This window comes from Onychomys torridus, chromosome 1 (genome assembly GCF_903995425.1).
Source record: "Onychomys torridus chromosome 1, mOncTor1.1, whole genome shotgun sequence".
Taxonomy (NCBI): Eukaryota; Metazoa; Chordata; class Mammalia; order Rodentia; family Cricetidae; genus Onychomys; species Onychomys torridus.
In genome coordinates this window covers 27853598-27871133 of record NC_050443.1, presented here as the reverse complement: position 1 = coordinate 27871133, position 17536 = coordinate 27853598, and the positions used below count along the sequence as shown (strand labels likewise).

At 45.9% G+C, this 17536-nt stretch overlaps 1 protein-coding gene across 6 annotated transcripts in view; it reads right to left on the bottom strand.

Annotated features, from left to right (window-relative positions):
* The window catches only part of Garre1 (granule associated Rac and RHOG effector 1), a 93070-nt gene extending 77562 nt beyond the window's left edge, over positions 1–15508 (bottom strand). For 4 of the 6 annotated variants that reach the window (XR_004943982.1, XM_036176947.1, XM_036176943.1 and 1 more), the window contains exon 1: positions 15211–15279. The gene's annotated coding sequence lies outside the window, so the exon portion shown is untranslated. Of the gene's footprint in view, positions 1–724; positions 808–15210; positions 15280–15482 lie in introns of those variants that run through there. The other 2 variants (XM_036176945.1, XM_036176944.1) reach the window with 2 other exon arrangements.
* Between the last annotated feature and the right edge of the window lie 2028 nt (positions 15509–17536).

Below are 17536 nucleotides of genomic sequence, written 5' to 3'. Positions count from 1 at the left end.
GCACAGTCTTGTCTCAAAATATGATCAGTAAAGTGACTTTTTCTGGAGAGGCGCTACAAACTTCTCCTATGATTTAAGCCACAAGCACCTACGACACCGAGAGGTATCAGTGGAAAAGTGATGATGGGTAAATGCTAATTCTGTAGTTTAAAAAACAATTCTGTGCAGGCTGGAGAGATGGCTCAGAGGTTAAGAGCACTGACTGCTCTTCCAGAGGTCCTGAGTTCAATTCCCAGCAACCACATGGTGGCTCACAACCGTCTGTAATGAGATCTGGCGCCTCTTCTGTATACATAATAAATAAATAAATCTTTAAAAAAAACAAATTCTGTGAGTTCCAAGAAGGGGTGTCCCAGAGCCCAAGGCTCTGGGCTATAGATCTTAATACTGGCCAGGGTTCCTCAGTCTATTTCCTACCTGCCAGCAAGGCCACTTCAAGAACTCAGAATCCACACTCCCAGATCTATGTTTGTGGATGCACATGCTGTGGGCACTAGAGGTCAACCGGGGTGTCTTCTTGAACTGCTCTCCACCTTCTCTCTCTGACAGTCTCTCTCTAACTCAGCTAGACAGGCTGGCTGGTGAGCACCAGGGGTCTGTCCATACACTCCCTGCCTAAGATGCTTTTTCACACAGGTTCGAGGGATCCTAACTCAGGACGTCACGCGTGTGCTGCGGATATTTTACCCACTGCGCCACCTCCCAACCCCATTCCCATTCTTACCTCCAGCAGACCCATCCCTTCAATTGACTGACCCTTGGTGCTCCAAGCCAGGACACCCACTTAAGCCGTTCAGGCTGAATCAAGGTCCGCCTCAGAAGACTGAGCAGCAATTTTCCCCAACCCCCAGGCCTAAGGAGGACATGACATCATCCCCACCCTATCACAATGTCCCTGTGACTCCCAGAGGAAGGAGGAGGCCCAAAGGTGGAAAGGACTGCATGCCTCAGACCCTAAGCCACCTCAAATCAGTGCTCAGCAGCAGTCAGTCAGGAGCCGCCTCATTTCCTGTGCAAGGGCAGTAAAAATAGGAAGTGGGGGAGGAAGTTCACAAAGCAGCAACAAAAGTAATCATGGCCCAGCTTCCTGAACACAAATCACTGAAAGGCAGGCAGTGAGAGCCAAGGCTAGAGGAAAGGAAATGACTCTTCTGTGTCCGGCAAGCCCAGTACCATTTTCTGTGCAAAAGAGGCTGTCTTAACAGAAAAACTGGACAACGCTGGATGCCAGCTATTACATGGAAATGAATGTAAAGCATGTAATTCAAAGACTCACACAGACTGCTGAAATGTGAATCCTATCAGTAAACACTGAGTCCATGAAAAAAATCTAGAGAGGTCAAGATTAAGTTCTTTTTTTTTTCTAGTTAGCCATGAGGGAAGGGCTGCAGAGATGGCTCAGCAGTTAAAAGCACTTGATGCTCTTCTAGAGGACCAGGGTTCTGTTCCAAGCATCCACGTCAGGCAGCTTCACAACCTCCTCTGGCCTCAGAGAGCACCCACACACAGGTGGCGCGCGCGCACACGCACACACACACACACACACACACACACACACACACACACAAATAAAAATAAAATAATCTTTAAAAAGTAGCAGTTTGTAATTGAAAAAGTAGTAGTAGCAGCAGCAGCAATAACAGGAATGGTGGCAGAAGCTGGGACTATAGCTTGGCCGTAGAGTACTTGCCTAGCACGTGTAAGGCCTCAGGTTCCATCTCCATCATGTCAACTAGGTAGACAAATAAGCTTCTGCGCCCACCTATAGAATCTGCCGGTCACGCAGACATGAACAAAAGAGACACACAGCCCCTGCTTTCAAGCAGCTCTCAGTCTGCAGTACAAAGAGACATGGGATAGGAACTGCCCTGAGCCTACAGCTGCTCTAGAAGACTTTACCGCAAAACACAGCAAAGCAGGTCATCATTAGTGCTTCTAAGGCATTTTATATCTGGTGAACTACAAACAACTGATCATCTCATTTAAGAAGAAGACTGTTCTGACCACAAAGTCAACATAGCTGCGATTTACTCTAAAGTAAGAGGTTTGGGGAGAAAAAAGCCAAATGTGTTACATAGTCACTTTGATTTTGTTTAAATTGAGGGTTAGTGGGGCTAGAGAAATGAATGAGTAGTCTCACGGGACTCACGGTGGTCCCCAGCACCCAAATCGGAGAGCTCACAACTAACTGCCTATAACTCCAGTTTGAGGGACTCTGGCTTCCAAGGGCACCTGCATACACATGGCACACATAAACAGACACACATACATCCATACGTACTTATATATGAATAAAAAATCTTTAAAAAATTAGCCAGGTGGTGGTGGCACTCGCCTTTAATCCCAGCACTCGGGTGGCAGAGCCAGGAGGATCTCTGAGTTTGAGGCCAGCCTAAGCTAGAGTGAGTTCCAGGAAAGGCGCAAAGCTACACAGAGAAACCCTGCCTTGAAAAACCAAATAAATAAATAAATAATAAAAGTATATAGAGGGTTAATTGTGTTTTAGTTTTGTGTTTTTTAAGATGGGAGAAAAATCAAAGCCTGTTTTGTTTGTTTTTGTTGAATGTTGGGGTAGTTTCTGGGGGTGGGAGTGTATTTATTTTTGGTTTTTCAAGATAAGGTTTCTCTATGTATCTTTGGAGCCTTTCCTGGAACTCACTCTGTAGACCAGGTTAACCTCCAACTCACAGAGATCCTCCTGCCTGTGTCTCCCCAGGGCCAGGATTAATAGTGAGCAGTTGCTGCATCAATAGTAGAAAGGTAAATGAGACAATCAGCACATACTCACTGTAACACAAAGGACACCTACTGATGGGTGATGCTGCTCTGTATGCTGTGAATGTGTTGCTCTAATTGGTTGATAAATAAAATGCTGATTGGCCAGGAACCAGGCAGGAAGTATAGGCGGGATAAGCTTTGTAACTAACAAAAAAGATTTAAGTATTTCTTGGTCCTGCTGCAGACAGACCTAGCCATCACTCTGATTTTCCAGTGACTGAAGGGCTTGCACTACTCTGTGTTTTAAATGAGTGTTTACTCTTTTCACAAAGCTATAAACTCTCAGAACTTGATGCTATTGAGCAAAGTGCTGTAACTTACAAAGTAACTTTACCACAGAAACAATGCAAACCAAACATCACAACACAAATCTGTCAAACAGATCTTCAAAAGGAGAACTGGGCATGACAGCACAAGCCTGACATCTCATCACTTGGGAAGCACAGGCACTAGGATCATGAGTTCAAGGCCAGCCTCAGGATCAAGAGCAGAATCTTGGGGGCAGTTTTGTCTACAAACATCAAACTATAATATCAGCAAAGACTGATATTATGCTGGGTTGTGGAGGGGCAGTCTCACTGTGTGGCCAAGGCTGACCTTAAGCTCATGATTATCCTGCCTTAGCCTCCTGAGTACAGGATCACAGGTGTGCACTACCACATCTGGGAAAGCAGTCTCTTACAATTCTGAAACGTTTGCTCAGATAAAATCAAGTTTTCATTTTATTCACTAAGATAGTCTTAACTAGGGCTGAAGAGGTGGCTCTAATTATCTATCCAGATAAATATTTAATTATCCATCTGGTGGATAATTATCTGTCTGATATCTCTGTCCCAAGTGACTGCCCAGGTTCCTTTATACAGCTGGTCTTAAACTCATGATACTCCTTTACCTTCCAAGTGCTGCCATTATAGGCTTGTGCCACTACACCCAGGTTTCTGGAGATTCCTCCAACCCTTTCCTTGAGTTCAGTTTATCTTCTAAGGTATCTCACAGGACTTACCGAAACGACTTACTCACATTTACTAGTTTATTGTAAAGGATGCTGCAAAGGCCACAGATGAAGAGATGTACAGAGCAGAGTACTTGGGAAGGGGTAGCCAGCATCCAAGCCCTCTCCAGGTGGGCCACCCTCTAGAATCCTCCAGAAGCTCTATGAGCCGTGCCCTTTGGCATATATGGAGGCTTCATTTCTTAGGCAGGACATGAAACCCCAGCCACTGATGACCACTTCACTCAATCCTTCTCTGTTCTAGCGGCCTGGGTGGAGCTGCAAGTCCCAATCCTCAAATGTCAACTAAGTTTGTTCAGGTGACCAGCAGCCTAAAGCTCTTCAGGGGTTGCCAGCCACCAGTGACCTCATTAGTATACAAAAACATATTCACTAGTTCAGAGATCCCACAAATTCCAGAAGTCGCTACCAAGATGGAAGAAAATCAAATAAGTATTTCCTTCTTCTTTCTTTCTTTCTTTCTTTCTTTCTTTCTTTCTTTCTTTCTTTCTTTCTTCCTTCCTTCCTTCCTTCCTTCCTTCCTTCCTTCCTTCCTTGTTTTGTTTGTTTGTTTGTTTGTTTGTTTTTCCAGATGGGGTTTCTCCGTGTAGTTTTGGTGCCTGTCCTGGTTCTCATTCTGTAGCCCAGGCTGGCCTGGAACTCACAGAGATCCGCCTGGCTCTGCCTCCCGAGTGCTGGGATTAAAGGTGTGCGCCACCACCGCCCGGCAAATAGGCATTTCTTAACTGTCACATCAAAATGTTTTTCAAGTCAGGCATGGTGGCATGCACATGTAACCAGCACTCTGAAAACTGAGGACAGAGCACAGGCAGTTCCAGGACAACCTAACCCTAGGAAAACACTGTCTGAAAAAAAAGAACAAAATTGTTTGGAAATTTGCAAAACAAGTTGAACTAGTACAAACTTATTATTGAGTCCTTTAGAAAACTATTTCAGAGGCTAGAGAGATGGTTCAGCAGTTAAGAACACTGGTTGGGTGGGGTTGGAGATTTAGCTCAGTGGTAGAGCGCTTGTCTAGCAAGCGCAAGGCCCTGGGTTCAGTCCTTTTAGAGGACTGGGTTCTATTCTCTGCATCTACATGGCAGCTCACAACTATCTATAACTCCAGTTCCAGGGCATCTGACACCCTCTTCTGACCTCCACAGGTATCAGGCATGCACATGGTGTACATACATGCATGCATTCAAAACATTTATAGACCTAAAACAAAAATAAATCTTTAAAAACAGAACATTATTTAAGAAAACTTAAAATTCTACAGTGCTACTCAGTAGTACATGTCAGAATATAATTTAGAAACTACTTTTCTTACTATGAAGGAGTGTTATGTAAATTTAGATACATTCCAAATTTAAGATAATTTCTGGCCAGACCTGGTATCACAAGTCTCTAACTGGGGAGGAAGATCAAGAATTTAGGCTGGGTTGGTTTAATCCCAGCACTTGGGAGGCAGAGTCAGACTGATCTCTGAGTTTGAGGCCAGCCTGGTCTACAGAGTAAGTTCCAGGACAGCCAGGACTACACTGAGAAGCCCTGTTTTAGAAAAAAGAAAAAGAAAGTTTAGGATGGGCACAGATAGTAACACACACCTTTAATCTCAGCACCCTCTTTGAGTTTGAGGCCAGCCTGGTCTACAGTGTGAGTTCCAGGACAACATAGAGAGGCACTGTCTCAAAAAGAGAGAGAGAGAGACAGAGAGAATTTAAGAGTAACCTGGGCTACACAGTAAGGCTCTAGTCTTAAAAACAAAAATCAAACAAACAAAAATGTAAGGAACCCATAAATGATTCTTTACTAATTGATAATTATAGTCTCTCTTCCAAGCTGGGAACACTGACTCTAATTTTATATACCCTGCAATCCCCATCATCTGTCAAGAAGACCAGCAAGTCAGAGACAAAGCTAGGAGCCTGTTTTCCCCATATATAGTTCAGCAGGCCATACAATCAGAAATGTGGAACAGTGGGGGGGGGGGGTGTCCTGTGTCTGTGTGTGATGGGTATCAAACTCAGTGTTCTGCTCATGTTAAGCAAACATTCTTGCACTAAGTTACATCCCAAGGCCAGAAATGTAGAAATTCTTCTCTTTTTTTTTTGGGGGGGGGGGTTCGAGGCAGGGTTTCTCTGTAGCTTTTGAGCCTGTCCTAGAACTCGCTCTGTAGACCAGGCTGGCCTCGAACTCACAGAGATCCGCCTGCCTCTGCCTCCCGAGTGCTGGGATTACAGGCGTGCGCCACCACCGCCCGGCTGAAATGTAGAAATTCTATGGCACCTCCTCACCATGGGCTCCATAGCCAGGGAAGGCTCATGCTAGCTTTCTACTCTGCTACTTTCCCAGGACATAAGCCTTCACACACCCAAACATCAGGGACACAGAAGTGCTGCTGAGTGGGCCTGTCAGGCTGCTGCTAGGTGAAAGATGCTCTAATACAAAGAAATCTTCATGGAAGCCAGATGCTGCCAAAATGCAATGGCTACGGCTTGGGCAGTCTGATTCACCTAGAAGTGAATTCCTGCTCAGTAAAATATCAGCCGAATGAAAGGCACTTAGCAACTCTATGACCTTAAGCAAGTCAGCTGAAATCTTGTGCGTCAGTTTCTTTAGTAGAACAGCATAGTTGAACTCCATGGAGCACAGGACTTGGCACATGGAACAGGACTTGGCACATCTCCAGGCTCAGGGAATGGAAACAGCCATTCTTCAAGAGGCCTTGGGCTAGCACAGAGTATCTCTGGCAACTCCTCAGTCTAGTCAAACCCACCCCAATCCCCACTGAAGTTAACAACTTACAGACATAGAACCTACCTTCCTGCAGCTGTGGACCCCAACTCTCAGAGCCCAGGCAACAAACTGAAAGTGCCACCTGGTCAGCTCCAGAGCTAAAGGAGGTCACAGCTCTGCGCACCACCCCTCTGCGCACCACCCCTCTGCGCACCACCCCTCTGCGCACCACCCCCTCCCACTTCAGCCTCAAGCTCTAGGAAGTGGTGGACACAGCTGAGGAGGGGGCACTACCACCTCAAATTACAAAGCACAGGCCAGTTACCTAAGCATAGCATCCTCCCCTCCCCTGAGACTCAGGGAGCTCAAGTCCTTGGGAGCTGCTGAGAGGGCCCACTTTCACCTCTCCTTGCCTAGGTCACTGAAGCCTGGGGCACCGGAGTCTGGGAGCCAAGCCAGCTTTCCTCTGCTGGGACCAAAGTGACAGGGTAGGGAAGACTGAGCTGTTCCCAGGTTCCTTAACCATAATTGAATCTCATCAGTATCTACTTCTCAAGTCAGTTTTAGGAAGAAAATGTGATTGTTTTTCTGGTAGTATCTAGCTCTAATTCTACATTCAAACCTACCCATTGCTAGCAGAGCTCTGTGAGTTCCAGGGCAGTTTGGTCTAAACTGTGAGACCCTGACCCAGTACCCCCTCCCTCCAAAAAAAGGAAGAGAAAGGTTTAAAAAAGTAGGGCCAGTTAAATGGCTCAATGGGTCAGTGGGTAAAGTTGCTTGCTGCCAAGCCTGATGATCCAATTTCCATCCTAGGACCCACAATGTAGAAGCCAAAATCCAGCTCCCACAAATTGTTCTCTGATATCCACATGTATGCCATGGTACTCATGCCCACACATATACACAGATTTTCAAATGTAATAAAAGTTTAAAAAGGAATGCCATATCAAGGGATGAATTTTTTTTCTTTTGGTTTTTGGACATAGGATTTCTCAGTGTAGCCCTGGCCTTCCTAGAACTTGCTCTGTAGACCAAACTGGTCTCAAACTCAGAGATCCACCTGCCTCTGGCTCCTGAGCACTGAGATTAAAGATGTGTGCCACCATCGCCTAGCTCATGCGATGAATCTTAAAACTCACAGTAAGCACACAGGCTTTTGTCAAGAAAACAAATGGGACTAGCCAGGATGCAAAATGAGACCCTGTCCCACAAAGAAAAGCAAACCAACAGCAGCATGAATTACAAGGATCAACTTGGAAGTGACCTACATGTATTGTATTAAGAGGTTTATTAACTAAACTAGACATGAGTTCAAAGACAGAGGCAGAGTAACATGCTATCATTTTATAAATGGTTACCATTAGCACACAGATGCCAAGAAAAGCTGCCATATACCAATGAATGCCATCACCAAAATAACCCAATTCCAGACCCCCCTTGGAACAAGACCTTTGGTGAGCTGGGGGGGGCGGTGCACACTCATAATCCCAGCACTAAAGAGGCAGAGGGGAGGGGCTAGAGAGATGGCTCAGAGGTTAAGAGCACTGACTGTTCTCCCAGAGGTCATGAGTTTAGTTCCCAGCACCCACATAGTGGCTCACAACCACCTGTAGTGAGATCTGGTGCCCTCTTCTGTGTACACAGTAAATAAATAAACCTTTCTTTAAAAAAAAAAAAAAAAAAAGAGGCAGAGGGGAAAATAAAGAGTTCTAGGCTAGTCAGGCTACAAAGCCAGATCCTGTCACAAAAAAAAAACAAAGACAGACCCTTACCTTCGTTTTTACTATTTCTTTCTCTCTCTCTCTCTCTCTCTCTCTCTCTCTCTCTCTCTCTCTCTCTCTCTCTCAATGTGCACTGGTGCTTTGTCATGGGCCCCTGAAACTGGAGTTACAGACAGTTGTGAGCTGCCATGTGGGTGGTTCTTCCTCTGGAAGAGCAGCCAGTGCTCTTAACTGCTGAGCCGTCTCCCCAGCCTTTCATTTTACTATTTCTAAACGCTACCCATATTCAAGATCCATCAGCTCAGACGTGAATGGTAGTGCTGATATATGCTGTTGTCCCAATATTTGGGAGGCTAAGACAGGAGCACTACCATGAACTCAAGGCCACCCTGGACTACACAGTGAGTACCTGGCCAGTGTGGGCTGCATAGGAAAACCCTGCCAAGAGACAAACTTTCACTGTCTCAATGAAGCCATACTGGCTGGGCTACTTTAACTCCCATGAAGCTTTTCAGGAGCTCTGGCTGGCTATTTATGCCCTCCCACCAAAGGAACTACAACTACCACCATGGCTATAGGCTACATGCTCACTTTACTGTAATGCAATGTGGACAATAACAAAAGCCACATTCCCGCCAGGGTCTGTTCTACGGGCTTCATGTTAACACAGTAAAGCCTCACTGTGAGCTTGGCATGGTAGCCCGTGCCTATAGCAGTACCAGCACCTACAAGTTGAGGCGTGAGAGCTGTCAAAGGCTTGGGCCAGTTCCACACCGCCATCTCGGACTGAAGAGACCAGGTCTCAAAGAGAAGAAGAAAAACCCCACTACACCCCAGACATTATTGCTTCTCCTATTTCCCAAAAACTAATTAATTTTTAAAAAATGTTGGAGTAGTTAAACATTTACTGCTTACATTAAAAAATGCTTTGAGATGGGTTGAGGATTTAGCTCAGTGGTAGAACGCTTGTCTGGCAAGCACAAGGCCCTGGGTTCAATCCTCAGTAAAAAAAAAAAAAATTCTTTGAGAAAATTAAAAGTCCTGTCAGGCAGTGGTGACACACACCTTTAATTCCAGCAATAGGGAGGCAGGTGGATCTCTGTGAGTTTGAAGCTAGCCTGGTCTACAAAGTGAGTTCCAGGACAGCCAGGATTACACAGACAAACCCTGTTTTGAAAATAAACAGATAGATAGATAGATAAGAAAATTAAGTTTTATGCTGCTATTTATTCTTTTTCTAATTATTATTTATTCATGTGTACATGTGTATATATCTGTATATGTGCATATACCTGAGGTTAGGGCCATCTCCTGGAGCTGGAATTACAAGCAATTGTAAGCTGCCTGATGTGGGTGCTGGGAACCGAACTCAAGTCCTCTATAAGAACAATACATGTTCTTTTTTTTTTTTTTCGAGACAGGGTTTCTCTGTGTAGCTTTGCGCCTTTCCTGGAACTCACTTTGTACCCCAGACTGGCCTCAAACTCACAAAGATCCGCCTGTCTCTGCCTCCCAAGTGCTGGGATTAAAAGCGTGCACCACCACCGCCCGGCACAATACATGTTCTTAACCACTGGGCTATCTCTCCAGCCCCAACTGCTACTCATTCTTAAATTGTGCTACAAAACCTGTTTAAAATTAACCTGGAGGGGAGGGAGAGCATCTATCCAAAAATTAAACCTAGGTAAGCCAAACTTCCTAAAAAAGAGCTGTGGATAATTTCAGATTTGAGACTGTTTCTGGCCCAGTCTGGTGACACACGCTTGTAATACAAGAACTCGGGAGGCCAAGGCAGAAGACTGGACTACTTAACAACCTAAGTTTTTTTTCCTGGAGCCTCATCCCAAAGGCAACCAATTCTTTTTCTATCACCCGCCCCCAGCTTTTTTTCCTGCACTCAGGAATCTATTTCTTTCTCTAACTCAAACAGGCCCAAAAGTACACTGTCCTGCAACTTGCTCTTCTGGAGTGATTAATTTTTGATTTGAGGACACTGAGAATCAACATCAGGGCCCTCATTATGATGCTGTGCAGGCACTGAGCTAACCCTCACTCTAAGTCATACCTACTTTCCATCTTAACCTAAGAGGGCTCACAAAATAGAGGATTTGGGAAAGGGAATAGACTCCACTGGGAACAGCATCTACAAAAAAGCTCTTCTGTGCAGGCTACCTGGAGGTGACAGACACAGAACATGTCAGTTCTCTATGTGTCACAGGGCTGTGAAGACTACATAAAGGAATAGACACAAAACACTTAGCATCAAACCTGACTAGCACAGTGAGCCCACAGGAACGCAGATATCATTATTAACTGCGCACTTCAGGCTTCCTCGCCTCTACACCTTCATTCATGTCATCACCCTGCCTAACCATCCTCTGCTCTTACAATGGAGCTGGAGTCTAACTCGCCCCATGCCATTCAGCTAAGTTCAACCTTCTCCGGGAAGTTTCCCTTGACACATTCAGGTTGGCTTTCTTGCCTGAGCAATTTGGGAAGAGCCTGTCTGTCATCACTTCCCACTGTCTGATTATCAGCTTTGTCAGTGAGCCCAGAAACAGTTCCAGGGGGGCTAGTTAGGTTCAAAGATGACTGATGCATTAACCAGAAGGCCAATTACCAAGTGTATACATACCAAAAGAGCTAGCCTCACTGGAATTTCACCAAACTCAGAAAGGTGCAACACTGTCCCCAAGATTACACAGCATCCCAAGACCAGCATCTAGTACAGCACTCTAGACCATATCTCTTTGGCAAGAAATTACCAGAAAAAAAAAAGAAAAGAAAAAAGAGCTCTGCCCATATCTCCTTGGCAAGAAATTACCAGAAGGAACTGAAGGGTAAGGAAGGTGGCCTCTCTTGGATACTGCAAAGATTATGTAGCACTCCTGGTCAGGACTCCAGAGAACCCACACACCACCTAAGCTAGCACCTAACTTCCTCAGACACCATCCCAAACCTCTCCTAGAAACACAGTCTTTCTTGGGGGATACAAAATTAAGTTTAAGCTTTCTGGCCACAAACACATTCCAAACATGCCTTCCTTGGGGTTATAGCTCGGTCAGTTTGGGTTGAATTTAAAGTTTTCCCTGAAATTCAGCAAACTCTATTTACAAAATGTCTCTTGGCCTATGCTTGTATCTTTTCTATAGATATCAAATTTGTATTTTTTTTCTCTAATAGTCATCTGTTCAACAAATTCTTAATTGTTTCCAGAACAGTGTGTTCTAGACTCTGGTGATAAATGCAGTGAACAAACAGACAAGATTCCTGGAGCTGGAGAGACGCCTCAGAGGTTAAAAGCACTGGCTGCTCTTCCAGAGGATTCAGGTTCAATTCCCAGCAACCACATGGCAGCTCATAACTGTCTGTAACTCCAGTTTCAGGGTTTCTGACACCCTCACACAGACGTACATGCAGGTAGAACACCAATGAACATAAAATAAAAATAAATTATAAGAAAAGAATGGGCAAGATTCCCGAAACCTGGCACACCTTTTCGGTACCTCCCTTCTAGGTACTTTAGACACTTCAGAACAATAGCTGTTCTGTCATCTCCAGGCTGTGTCTCTTAGCTCTATATTCTGATTTCCTAATAAAATAATGGCCCATATTGTAGCTAAATTCACTGAGTTACTTTCTTCCTAACCAGAGTAGGACTAGAGCAGCCCCTAAGAAAAAAGATGCAAAATCTGAATCAAGGTATAGGGGAGACCAGGTGTGGTGGAACGTGCCTTTAACCCCAGTACTCAGGAAAGCATGCAGAGCTCTGAGTTCGAGGCCAGCCTGGTCTACACAGTGAGTTCCAGGACTACATTAAAAAACAAAAAAAAACAAAACAAACAAACAAACAAAAAAAACCTTTCTCAAAACAAAATAAAAATAACAAAGGGGTAGGGAACAACACAAATCAAGAGCGACCTAAGTCACTAAGGAAAACGAGACTGTGGGATATCATCAAGAAGGACAGGCCACCCTAGGAAGTGATGGAAGATTCCAAGTCTAGGGGCCATTTAAAAGGAAATAAAGAATGAACATACAGAAACCAGAACGGAATCCACGTATGCCTAGAGTCCCAGCACTTGGGAGGTTGATGCAAGAGGACCTCACCTCAAAAAACAAAAACAAAAACAAAAAACAGAAACAGAGAGAGAGACAGAAACAGAGAGAGAGCAAAGCCAAGTCCAAGTCGGGGTGGAAATGTCACTCCAAGGACCCAAGGGCAATGAAGTAAAGTGGTCCCCACTCCAAATCTATTCTGGATGTGAAGGGAGGAACACATATCAAGGGGAGGGAAGGAAACATGAGATTAGGCCTCAGAAAATGGCACCAGACAGGCAAGACAAAGTGGAGCAGTAAAGACAAGGTAAGAGAATGGGCACCACTGCTCTGGGGCCAGCCAAGAACAAGGCTGGCCCTCACAACAAGATGGCTGCCCACAGGAGCATTTACAGTCACAAGATCTGTGGAGGTAGCTCGGTGGTACAGAGTACACCTAGCATGCTCAAACTTCTGAGGTCAGGGGATGGAGAGAGGGCTCAGAGGTTAAGAGCACTGGCTGCTCTTGCAAAGGGCCTGGGTTCAATTCTTATCACCCACATGGCAGCTCACAATTATCGGTGATTTCAGACCCAGAGGACTGGAAGCCCTCTTCTGGTTTCAGTGGACACTGTACACCCATGGTACAGCCATACATTTAGGCAAAACACCCATACACATAAAACAAAAATAAATAAAATCTCAAAGTCCTAAGTTGAATCCTAAAGCATGGCAGAGAGGAAATACAACTAAACAAAATGAAAAGGAAAAAGAAAAGAATAATCAAGGACCAACAAGGTCCACCAACTAGGGAACCCTCACATGGACAGTATCAGAGAAAACATTTAGAGCTTAACTCTTGACACTTTTTGAACTAATACTGAGAGAGCTCGGCAATGTGCTCTTCTCACTCCAAACAAAGCAATTCCTTGTTCTAACCAACATTCTTTGTCCATCTAGGAAGGTCATTATTTTCCACTGAGGACAAAGTCTCACCGGAGAAGGGACAGAGTGGACGGACACACAGCCCATGGGATGTTCTAGCCTGTTAGCTCAATAGTGACTTCCCCAGAATGTAGACGATCTAGGGAGACACAGCTCCTGGTGTAGTAGGCTTCAAGTTTGCAATGGAATAAGGACTTAGGATTTTGTTTTTGTTTTTTTTAAAGGATGCTTAAAGCATGCTGTCTTCCAAAAATCCAGAGATAATTTTAGATTGAAAAAAATCTAGGCTTGCCAAGGGAATCTGAGAACTTTTCTATCTTGGTCTCCAATGCTAACCTACGTATTCATGTGCAAAAATAGAGGAAGATTAGAATCTCAAATGCCAGGCTGAAAAGTCACCACAACAAACTTGCACTCTTCATATGGAGTCTGTTCATATGTTAGCAAGAAAGCAAGTGAAAACAGCAGTGAAACCTTTTAATATATATTTCACATGCATACATATCATATTTATGTCAAATGTAAAGTATTCCCTCAACTTGTAAAGCAAATGATTTGTTTAAAGATTGCAAAAAGAAAAAAAGTATTATTTTTAAGTCACATAAAAACATCCAAACACACACCAAATCAAATTTGTAAGTAGCCCTTTGCAAACACATTCTTAGAACTTCAAGCCTAAAATAAGATTTGTTGAGGAAGTTATAGTTTACTAATGGTTACTACCCTGCCAGTTTGGAAACACATCTTAAAAATAAAAACAAAAAGGCAGGGCCTCTTGGCCTATGGCTTTAATTCCAGCACTAGGGAAGCAGAAATAGAGAGATCTCTGTGAGTTTAAGAGCAGCCTGGTCTACACAGTGAGATCCTGTTTCACATAAATAAATGGGAAAATAAAGAACAAAGGAAGGTTAAAAAATCTTAAGCAGTTAACGAGAAGCACAGATGGGCAACACTGGGTTTGAGATTTCCAAACATATCAACAAGGAGAAAAACAGAATGTTACCTTTAACCCCCATTGGTAAATTTTCCCCAAGAACACAATAATCGGATAAATCCTTTTTGGCAGACGTATTTATCTTGTGACAATGAGGAAAACAATCAAATATTCATCAGGGCTTGGATAAATTACGGTACCCAATGGTCTACAACAAAGCCTCTACAAGTGACACGTATGTATGCATTTACTGATGTCATCCAAACGTTAGCAGTTGTTATCACCAAGTCACAGGTTGTGAAGCCATGGTCATTTTCTCCCCTGACACTCTGCGTACCGTCGAGAATGTTTTTACAAGAACAGAAGAATGAATCGCTTTCATAATGGCAGTGGGTGAGGACGGACACGGACGAGCTATTTTCAAATTGGGGGCTCCCCAGGCTGAGCGTTTCCCAGGCAAATTTGGTTAAAGTATAAACAAAATTCTTATCATGCCAAGCAGGCAAGCTCTTTTTACCCTGCTCCACGCGGGGCAGGAAGACACACCCCTGACCCCAGCGTTCGCCCCACGGGCGTGGGTCCTTCCTAGCCCTTGCCCAGCCTTGGCCCTCCCCTGACCCCCGCCGCACCCACGGGCTCAGCCAGGAGCCAGGAAGGGGCGCGAGGACGGCCGGGCAGCCGCGGGGCGGCCTGAGGACAGCGGCGCCCGCCCGTGCTCGTGGAGCTAGGTAGCGCAAAGGCCGCCAGCCCTCCGCGCACGGCGCAGCGAGCTTCCGGGAACGGATTCCCCGCGGCGGCCCAAGGCAGCGGCGTCCTCCAGCGCCGACGCGCCCCGAGGGGGTCTCAGTCCCGGGCGCGCGCGGTGAGGCCCCTCCGGGCTTCCGTCCGCCCGGCCAGCGCCCGCCGAGCCCCGCGTCCTCCACTGCAGGCGGGCGAGGGACGGCGCCCGAGGGAAGCGGAGCTCGGCGAGCTCGCCTCGATGCCAGCCGCCGTTGCGACCCGCCGCCCGCCGCCCACGGCCAGCCCCCGCCGCCCCGCGCCCACCGGTGCCCGCACCTCACCTGCGACGCGCCCCGGCTCTCAGCGTACCGCCCGGACCGGCTGTGTACACCGGAAGTGACGTCCGCGGCCGGCCCCGCCCCCGCCCCAGGCGGCCGCTGCGGTTCCCCGGCCGGAGCCCACCCTCCCCTCGTGCTCGCTGGGCAGCCGCACGGCTCAGCGTCTCCACCCGGGCTTCCAGACCCAGCCGGCACCCTGCAGGAGGGCTCGATTGCGTCCTCACGGATTTGTCATTGAAATTAATGACTGAAACGTGGATCGCTAGACACAGTACCTGACAGGCTGTGTAGAAGCGGGAATCGTACCCTCAGGAGTTGGCTTCGCGAATGGTGGCAAGAGAATACTGGTGTCACAGCTCCGTGTGATGATGATGTAGTGCCATTTGTGGCAGATGGTAGGAGGGGAAAGTGGAAGAGGGCAGGAGAGAGTACCCTGACCTAGTGGGTGACAAGGGAATTAACACTAGGGTAAGATCAGGAGCTGAGATCCTAAGAAGGAAAAAAAAGAAAAAGGAATTTTAAAACAGACACCTGGAGGAGGAGCAGGACATGACAGCATACAGGCGAAAGGGACCCAGGATGTAGCTCAGGGCAGAGTACTGCTCAACTTGTGCGGGCACATTTTAAAAGCCCCAGGCTTTGCAAGAATGTTGGGAGATTAAGAAACAAGTGTTTTAGGCTGGGAGTGGTGATGTATTCTTCTAATCCCAGCATTTGGGAGACAGGAGCAGGCAGATCTCTATGAATTTGAGCCCAGCCTGGTCTACATAGCAAATTCAGGGCCAGCCAGGGCTACATAGTAAGACTGTCTCAAAAAAGAAAGAGATGTTTTCAAATGTTTCATCTTCAACAAACCAGAGAAGTTAGGGTTAATCTGAAAATGTTGCAAAAGCCCAGTTTTAAGCAGGGAACCTTTTGACCACACTGGAGCTCTCAGGATTGCTCTGGCTGTGGTGTGAAGGTCTGGCTGGGAAGGGAAGAATGGATGTGGGAGCTGAGGTTCAGTTTAGCACAGAGGAGGCCTTGGGTTCATCCTCAGTATTGGGAAATGAATGGATGTAGATTTTAATGCAGTCTTTGAAAGCAACAAGACCTTTCAGGACCGGGTTGTGCTTGACCCAAGGACCTAGGATTCTGAACACTCAGTGATCACCAAAGATCCACGTGGGACAGTGGCTACAGGGTTGTCTGTCTAACACTAATAAAGATTCAAGACATAAACACTTGTCGGAGTAACTGAGGTGGAAGTAATCTTTACTAAAGAGAAATAAAGAAAAGCAAATGAGGAAGGGTGAGGGAGACTCCCAACATATAAACATTTAGCATGAAAGGAAAGTGAGGCCCCACCTGGGAAAGTGCAACTCAGCTGGTCACAAATTTGTCACACAAATTGGTTCTGGGGCTTCTTGTGAGGCTACGGCTGAAGATTGGGGTAATGTTCTTGGCTGGCTAATCAGAAGATACCATATTCTGGGGCCCAGGCAATGACTCAGTGGTTAAGAGCACTGGTACTCTTGCAAAGGACCTTGATTTGCTTCCCAGAACCCACATGGTGGTTCACAACCATCTGTCACTCCACTTTCAGGAGATCTGACTCCCTCTTCTGACCTCCTCAGGCACCAGGCACTCATATGGCGCACATACAAAGCACCCATATACATAAAAGAAAATAAATCTATTTAAAAAGTAAGACCATCTTCTATGTGTGCTGTCGCTGTTCAGCCAGAGCTCACACTTCGTTTGCACGTTGCCCACCCAGTCAGAAGTGGCTGACGCCCCAACTACACCAGGTGATTCCTTCTCATAGCTCCTTGTCTATGGAGAAACCAGGGTCTCATTCCTGAAATAGGTGGAGGTTTTCTTGGAAACTAGCTGTTAACGGTTGGCTGCATTAGAAGCCGGACTATATAAAAAAGCAAGAGTGCTTAGCATATGTTTCCCCAGGGGGAGTTCTCATAGAATCTAGCCTGCTCGTATAGCCTGCTTCTCAGATCATGGCTGGCTGTCTCTTATCAGGTCTGCTTGGCTACCTCATACCCAGCTGCAAGCTTCTGTTTCTCACCCCTAGTGTTCTTGGTCTTACTGTTTTAACCCTTAATGTTCCTTTTAACCCTGAAGTCCGTTCTTACTGTAATACATGTGAGCCTCTTGTGGTTTTCACCATAGGCCTTTTCCCCACACTACCTAAATCCTGTATCAATTTGTATTGTGTTCATGGTAGGATTCAGTGTAATAGTCAAAGGGCAGAAACAGACCAATGTCCATCTACAGACAAATGTAGAAACAAATGTGGCAGATACATGAACTATCACTCAACCTTAAAAAGAGA